Source organism: Ursus maritimus, unplaced genomic scaffold, assembly GCF_017311325.1.
Source record: "Ursus maritimus isolate PB19 unplaced genomic scaffold, ASM1731132v1 scaffold_3, whole genome shotgun sequence".
Taxonomy (NCBI): domain Eukaryota; kingdom Metazoa; phylum Chordata; class Mammalia; order Carnivora; family Ursidae; genus Ursus; species Ursus maritimus.
The window spans coordinates 66,054,877-66,063,166 of record NW_024425563.1 but is presented as its reverse complement, the minus strand read 5'-3'; positions in this window follow the sequence as shown (position 1 = coordinate 66,063,166).

Genomic DNA, 8,290 nt, shown 5'->3' with positions numbered 1-8,290 from the left:
AAAAGATGAACATAGGCGAAAAAGGGGAGACAAACCAGAAAACAGACTCTTAACTATAGAGAACAAACTGAGGGTTGCTGAGGGGAGGGGAGTGGGAAGATGAGCTAAGTGGGTGATGGGTATTAAGGAGGGCACTGTTGTGATGAGCACTGGATGTTGTAAGTGATGAATCACTGAATTCTACACTGTATGTTGCTGGTGTTTAAATAAAAACTTTTGAAAACAAATTATGCATTTTAAAATGTGATAGTTTTATAAAAATAGTTTTATTATGGAGAAATATAGTTTGGTGAACACAGTTATCAGCATCACACGAAGTCACTTTGCATAGCTCATGTGTCTTGGATAAAAGGCTGCGAGCTTTTCAGTTATGCTTTCTACCAAGTCAGCCAAACTTATGTTAACGACCAAAACTGTGTTTAGCAAACTGTAGCCTCCAGACCAAATCTAACCCTCTGCCTGTTTTTGTGTGGCCTGGGAGCTAAGAATGGTGGTTATATTTCTGAATGGTGGGGAAATTTTTCTTTAGAGAACAGTATTATGTGACATAAGGAAATTAAATGAAATTAAAACTTTAGTGTCCAATAAGTAAGGTTTTATTGGAACACAGCCACACTTGTTTATTTATTTATTGTCTATGACATTTTTGATTAGCAGAGTTGAGTATTTGTGACAGAAACCACATGATCTGCAAGACTTAAAATTTTTATTATTTGGCCCTTTTACGGAAAAGTTTGTTGACCCCTGAATTCAAGTAATAAAAATATATTTATGGATGAGTTCTATGGAGTCCACCCTCTCAATTTATTTATTTTTTTGTTTGTTTTCTTATAATAGTTTTTTATTATGTTATGTTAGTCACCATACAGTACATCCTTAGTTTTTGATGTAGTGTTCCATGATTATTTGCGTATAACACCGAGTGCTCCATGCAATATGTGCCCTCCTTAATACACCCTCTCAATTTAAAGATTGTGTTTGAATTTCCTAGGGCTGCCATAACAAAGTATCACAAACTAGATAGTTCAAGACAACAAATATTTATTGTCACACAGTTCTAGTGTCTAGAAGCCTCAAGTCAAGGTGTGGACAGGGCCATGCTCCCTCTGAAATCTCTAGGGGAGCCCTTCCTTGCCTATTCCTAGCTTCTAGTTGTTTGCTGGCAATCTTTGGCATTTTTGGTTGCAACCTCTTTAAGTACAATTTCTGCCTTTATTGTCACATGGTGTTCTCCTCGGTGTGTTTGTGTCTTCAATGACTGCTTCTCTTGTAAAGACACTCGCATGTTATCGGATGGTCATCCTACTCTAGTATGACTCAACTTAACTAAACATTAAATAGGGCAAGGACCCTATTTCCAAATAGTGTTATATTCTTAGGTAGTGAGGGTTAGATTTCAGTATATCTTTATTTTTATGGGGATGGGGAGTACAATAATTCAAGCCATAACTGTCAGGAAATTGATCCCCAAAATGTGAAGGGATTCACCCAAAGTCACAAAGAGAGTTAGTGACAGAACCAAGATGAGACTTTGAAGTAGTACAGACTTTTTTTTTTTTTAAGACTTATTTATTTAGGTGCTTGGTGGCTCAGTCGTTATGTTTGCCTCTCGGCCTGTCACGATCCCAGGGTCCTGGGATAGAGTCCATACGGCCTCCCGCCTCAGTGGAAGTCTGCTTCTCCTCCCACCTCCCACCTTGTGTTCCCTCTCCCTCTGCTCTTCTGTAAAATAAATAAAATATTTAAAAAAAAAGATTTTATTTATTTATTTGACAGAAAGAGAGAGTGAGCAAGCACAAGTGTGGGGGAAGGGGCAGAGGCAGAGGGAGAAGCAGACTCCCTGCTGAGCAGGAGCCAGATGTGGGGGCTCCATCCCCAGACCCTGGGATCATACCCTGAGTCAAAGGCAGGCGCTTAACCGACTGAGCCATCCAGCCACCCCTGAAGTCACTACAGACCTTAACCAAAACCTGGGAAGATGAATTTCTAATTGATGAATAATCTTTCCACTGTACTATATGGGTTCAAAGTGATTTAATCTCCCATATCTAATGTATATGCAATACAGAGCTGTTTTGAGTCTTTTAGGATATATATATTTAAGCATTAATAATGAAAAACACTATTTAAAATTGTGGACTATAATTGGGTAAAACAGTACTGTAAGTTTTATTTATTTATACCAAGAGAGAGGAATATTACGAGGTTTTTTTCCTTTCTATTTCAGGTGTCATCTAGCCATTCTAGAAAATAGAATAGAATATATTCCTAACCTACATTAGGTGGTGACACCTTAATATTCTGCTAAACTGTCAAAAGTTTACATTCTTATTCAAAAGTGACATGCATATGAAACAATATTAAGAAGGAAAATCAGTAATATAAGTAATAGTTTATTTAAGTTCTCTTAGGAATAATATATCTGCTAGTTGTATAATTTTTTTCCTTTCCAATGGCTATCACTTTTATCAACTATAAAAACTCGCTTAAAGTAATGTCTTCTCAAAGCTACTCTAAAAGTAGTATTTGTACATAGATTCTTACTTCTATAACTCTGTTCATGATTGTATGCAAGGAGCTAGTAGAATTTCTCAATGTTAAAAATCACTAAAATATGGAGTGTGGAAAAAGATTCCTTTGGGACAAAAAGTAATAGAAAATGGAAAATAAAGAAATATATTGGTGTTACACTAGGACTGGAAGCAGAGATGGAAACTTTTCACTAGCCTTTGTTTACCTGTGAATATCATACTAATATTCTTAGAATATTTTTCAAATGGTATCAGATTTTAAAAAAGATAAAACAAAAACAAATGGTATCAGATTCTTATATTATGGGGAAGCCTGGACATTTTAAAGAAAGCCACCAGGGTGATTTAGCAATGCTATTCTCTTGAGCTGAATCCAGGCTTTTAGGTTTAATATTTTGGAAGATGCTTGTGCTCTTCATCAGCCAGCCCCTAAGGCTGTCTGATATGTGGCTTAGTAACCCAGAGATAAATACCCCCGAATATGAACCTCCAGCTGTAATGTTCAGACATCCCAAACTTAAAGTATCCTAAGATTCAATTATTATACTTTGAGGAAAGAGCTGACAATAGCTTTGTTACTGCATGGAAAGTTCTGAGTTTATTACCATGGCCATGGGGTTAATTAATCGTCATAACATAAGCCTTTGAAGTAGCTGGAAGAAAGGGAAAATTACCCCATTTGACTGATAGAAAAACTGAGACAAGGGCAGCTAACTTGCTTGTGGTTACCAGGGAATAGTTGGCTGAGACTCCAGGATTCCTGACTCAAATTCACCGTAACCACCAGACTGAAACCGGCGCCAAAGGGCTGTAATTTGGTCTCTGAAGCGGTGGCTAGAAGAGAACCACAATAGTGAGGGAAACACACTTTAAGGAGGACCTTGAAAATCTCTCAAGGGATTATGTCTCTTAATCTATGTTGATTATGCAATGACTAGAATAAATGAGGGTTCTGGCCTCACCATATTTGTGGCTTTGGGTTAGATTAGTCCCTTTTCGAAACTGGGAACGCTTTACCTCACCCTTGAACCCAAATTTTTAAACCAGTTGTGTTGAGTTTATGATGCACAAATCAATGAATGTTAACATTCTGTTTTTTATTTGGCAGAAGTTATAGTATGGGTTGCCATGGATATAACAAGATGGGCCAGAGAGAAGAGGATTGGAAATTTGGAGACTGTGGGAGAGCATACTTGGGGTCACATGGCGATCTGGAGCAGCCTTGAGGTGGGTGATCAGCAGGGATCTGAATGGGCATAGTCTTTGCATTGAGATACCTCAATATCTCCAGAAGACAGAGCATAGCAGAAGTGGGTTCTGACTGTGGGTACCAGGCTAACATTCTGGAGGCAAGCCTCAGGCACCATAGGGTTGGGCTGTACATCCTTGGGGTTGAGGCTCAGAGAATGGGTTTCAATGGCAACATTAAAGCTATTTTTAAAGAGTAAAACAACACCATTAATTGGAACAGGGGTACCAGGTATATCATTATATTCATATCAATAATAACTACACTACATTTACTCTTTATTGAGCACCTACTGTTTGTTATTTTGTTCATTCTTTTCTACAGCCCTGCAATATAGGTTTTATTTTTTACATTCTGTAAATGTAGAAATTGAGACTTGGAGAGGTTAATTGACTTGCCCAAAGTCACAAGGATACATGGGAAGAGGAAAAGATTTGAACCCAAGACTCTGATCCCACTGCCCATGCTTTATACTCATCCTCACTAGAAATAGGACATGCCAATACATTAGTCCATAAGGCAAGAGCCTAGTTACCAGATCCAGGGGTAAGGCTAATGTATGCACTGGGCAAACTCTTCGTATTTCTTTTAAGAACAAGATTGGTCCAAGAGATTAGGCCTTGGTGTGTCTTCAAGTAGGAACGGAATGTCTCTAGAGTGGGAAATTGAAGTTGCTAAGCAGGTCCTTATCCATATTTATGTGTTAGTCCCCATAATGACAGCTTTTCTTCTACTTAATAATAGTTAAGTACATGGTCTTTGAAGACATACAGATTCTTATTTCTAAATCTTCTGTTTCAGACCCTACTAGCTGTGTGGTCAGGAGTAACTTACTTAGCCTCTCTGAGCCCTCATTTTTTTCATCTGCAGGGCTGGCATCTCATGGGATTGTAAAGAGTCAATAAGTCTGGTATACACATGTTTAGCCTATGAGAGGCTGTCAGCAGTCCTCAATTTTAGCTGTACATTAGACACCTGGAGGGCCTATAAACCTCCTAATGTCCAGGCATATTCCAGACCACTGAACTCGAATCTTTGGGCATGGATGCAGACATCAGTTTTTTTTTTTTTTCTCCAAAGCTCCTTGATGTGATTAAATGTACAGCAAAGTTTGGGCACCAATATAAAATGAAATAGTATTTTTCCTTGTTTAGGTGAAAAGTAGTTTTCTTCCTTAGTCTAGCAAAAAAATGGAGAAATTCCTGAGTGAAAATAACTATGACTAAATCTTTAACCATAAAGAGAGTATTTTCTTATTTATAAATAGAGAACTAACTTGAGTTTGCTTTCAGATGTTCAAAGTTACTACATTTCCTTTATATTATTGGGTTTCCAGTTTAACTATTAATTTGGACAGGGAACAAGAATGAGAAACCAAGGGCATGTTTTTAAGGGTGGTTAAATACCTCCAAAATCGATCATCTTTGTCTCTCCCCTGCTCTGAAACCCCAGCAACACAAACACATTTCCTTGAGAGTGGTGGAGGTTGCTGGGGGTGTTGAGGGAGTCTGAACCAAGTTGGGGTTTGGCGGGCCAGGGGCAGTCCAGCCTCAAGGTGGGTCAGGGGTCTGCTCCTCAAGGGGTGGCTGGGGTAGAGCTGCCTTTCTAGGGTAGAGGATTGTGGAGACAGCAGATGGGAAGGTGGGAGGCCGATGCCTGTAGGGGCACTGAGAGTTTAGAACTGAGGGCTCAGAAGCAAATGCTGAGTCCGCTGAGCAGGTGTGGGATTGTAAATGAAGGAAAACTGACTGAAACTGGTTGAATCAGTTTACTTGTTGGAAACCAGTAAAGAGGTTGCAAAATGACGTTCTCAAACATCATTGTGTATCTATTGCTCAACTGTGAGTGTTGGGCTGGTTTAATGGTGAAGGTGGGTTCATGATAAAAACATATATCATGATCCTTAAATTATTCTTATGACCAGTGATTTTTAAAAACTATCAACTGACCTAGAACAAGTTGGCATAACTGATAGAGGAAACTGGTTGTTAAAAGAGCACAGAATGGAATGAAATTAGGTGATTATTCATCCTGGTTTTGCAGGTATGATTTAATTATAAACAGGACTCCTCATTCCAGCTGGGGTCCTGATTTGCCCCCAAAATTATGTGGCACCCTCTGTATATTAGTCTTGGAGTTCCATATTGTTCTAAATTGGAACTGGCTACCGTAATTATACCAATAGACTTACTTCAAACTGCAGAAATTAGTGTCTGATCACCTGTGAGGAGAAGGGTAAAAATTATTCACCAGAATTTTTGATATTTTGAGGGAGCAATTGCTCCACAAGTTGAAAGCTCTTATAGCTAGAATAGGTGGTAGCAAAAATTAGGCTTTGTTCCTTTGGTCAAATTTATCTATTTCTGTGCCAACACCACACTACCCATTAATACAGTATATAATAAGTCTGGTGGGCAAGCCATTATTCTTCTTCTCCAGGAATGTCTTAGCTTATTGACCATTTGCTCTTTGATATAAATTTTAGCATCATTTTGTTGAATTCCTAGAAGCAACATGTTGAGATTTTGAGTGAAATTATGCTGAATTTAGGGAATAATTTTAGAGAATTGATATCTTAATGATTTCTAATTAGAAATATCTATCACATTGGCTTATTAGGTGTGAATATCTTTCTTTTTTTAAGATTTTATTTATTTATTTGACAGGGGAGATAGCGAGAGAGAAGCAGGGGGAGCAGCAGGCAGAGGGAGAGGGAGGAAGCAGGCTCCCCTTGCTGAGCAAGGAGCCTGATGCGGGACTCCGATCCCAGAACCCCGGGATCATGACCTGAGTTGAAGGCAGATACCTTAGCTGCCTGAGCCACCCAGGTGCCCCTGCGATATCTTTCTATAAAACTTTATGAATTTCCCCAGAAAGATCTCACATGTCTTTTAAAGAAGTGGCAAAGAATAGGCTAAACATGTGGAATCTGGCATTGAACTGCCTGGATTTGAATCCTGCCATTAACCAGCTATGTAAACTTGTATAACCTCTCTGTCTCAGTTTCTTCATCTTTAAAATGGGGATAATAATTATACTCACTTCAAAGGACTATTGTAAATAGTAAATGAATTAATATGTAAAGCACATATGAACAATTCTGGGAAATAATAAGAAACATGTAAATACTTGCTTTGCTAGTATTATTTGTTGCTAGGTTCCTTTATTTCATATCAAACTAAATGGAATATTTTTAGGTAATTGCATTTCTGTATAGACATGTTATGACTTCTTTATGTATTGATTTTAAGCTCAATTTTGTTGTGGTCACATACCAGTTGTTAGAAGAAATCTCTTGAGAATTGCTCTATGGCCTACATTTGGTCAGTTTTCATAAATATTCCATGAGTTCTTCAGAAGAATCTGTATTCTTATGTTATTGGATACAGATTTTGCTCTATGCTCATTAAATCAAATTTATAAATTGTGTAGTTCAAATCCTCTATGTTAATATATTTAAAGTGGGTTGGTTTCACCTAGATTAGTGAATGAAATTGGGTTATAATGTAGAAGATCTCTAAACAATTTAAAATTTTGAAAATGCCTACTGGAAATTATATATACAATGAACCACGAGGCTTCAGCCTATATAAAAGCATGCTTCCCTTTTTACTGGATTAGATCAAGTCTATATGTTTGGAGTGGCAGTTATTTATATCTTATATTTTCAAAAAATGAAATTATTGCACAACAAAATGCCACAAATCTTACTAGTTTTTTTAATCTCTTTGACTTATGTGAATTGAAAGAGGTGTGTTGAAATCTCCTACTATGGGAAAGGATTTGTCCATTTTACTCTCATGATTCTTTCAACTTTTGATTTATATCATTTGAAGCATTTTATTAGTTATATGCAATTTTAGAATTGTTACATCTTCCTGGGGAGTTGTAACGTTTTCTCTGATGTTGGGACATTCTCTATCCATGGTATTTTGTCTCAAAGTCTATCTCATCCACTACTATTACAGCTATCCCAATTCTATTTTTGATTAGTATTGGCATGGTTAGTTTTTCCTGTCCTTTATTTTCCATGGACACTTATTTCCAAGGACTGTGCCACGTCCTTAGGTAGGTTTTCTTGTGTACTGCTTATAAACAACATACAATTGGATTTTATTGTTCATCTAGCCTAATTAATATAATTACAGTGTGCTGTGATTACTGATATATTTGGGCGTTTTGTTTTTAACCATCTTACTTTGTCCCTTCTTATTTGATTCTCATTTACTATAGTTTCTTCCATTTTATCTTCTTGGCTTTTGGGGGTTGATGGAATATTTTGTTTGTTTTTTTCATTCTATTTCCTTTCCTTAGAGGAAAGTTGGAGTTATTCATTTTACTTCTGTTGTTTTAGTGATCACCCCTGAAATTGGGAAGTAAGCTTTGGCAAAGTCAGTAATCAATGCCTTAGTTTCTTCTCTCCGAAGAATACATAGATCCTTAATGTATTTTAATTCTAATCACTCTCCCATCTTGAGTGTTTCTCGTCTCTTTTTAAGCCATCAAATTA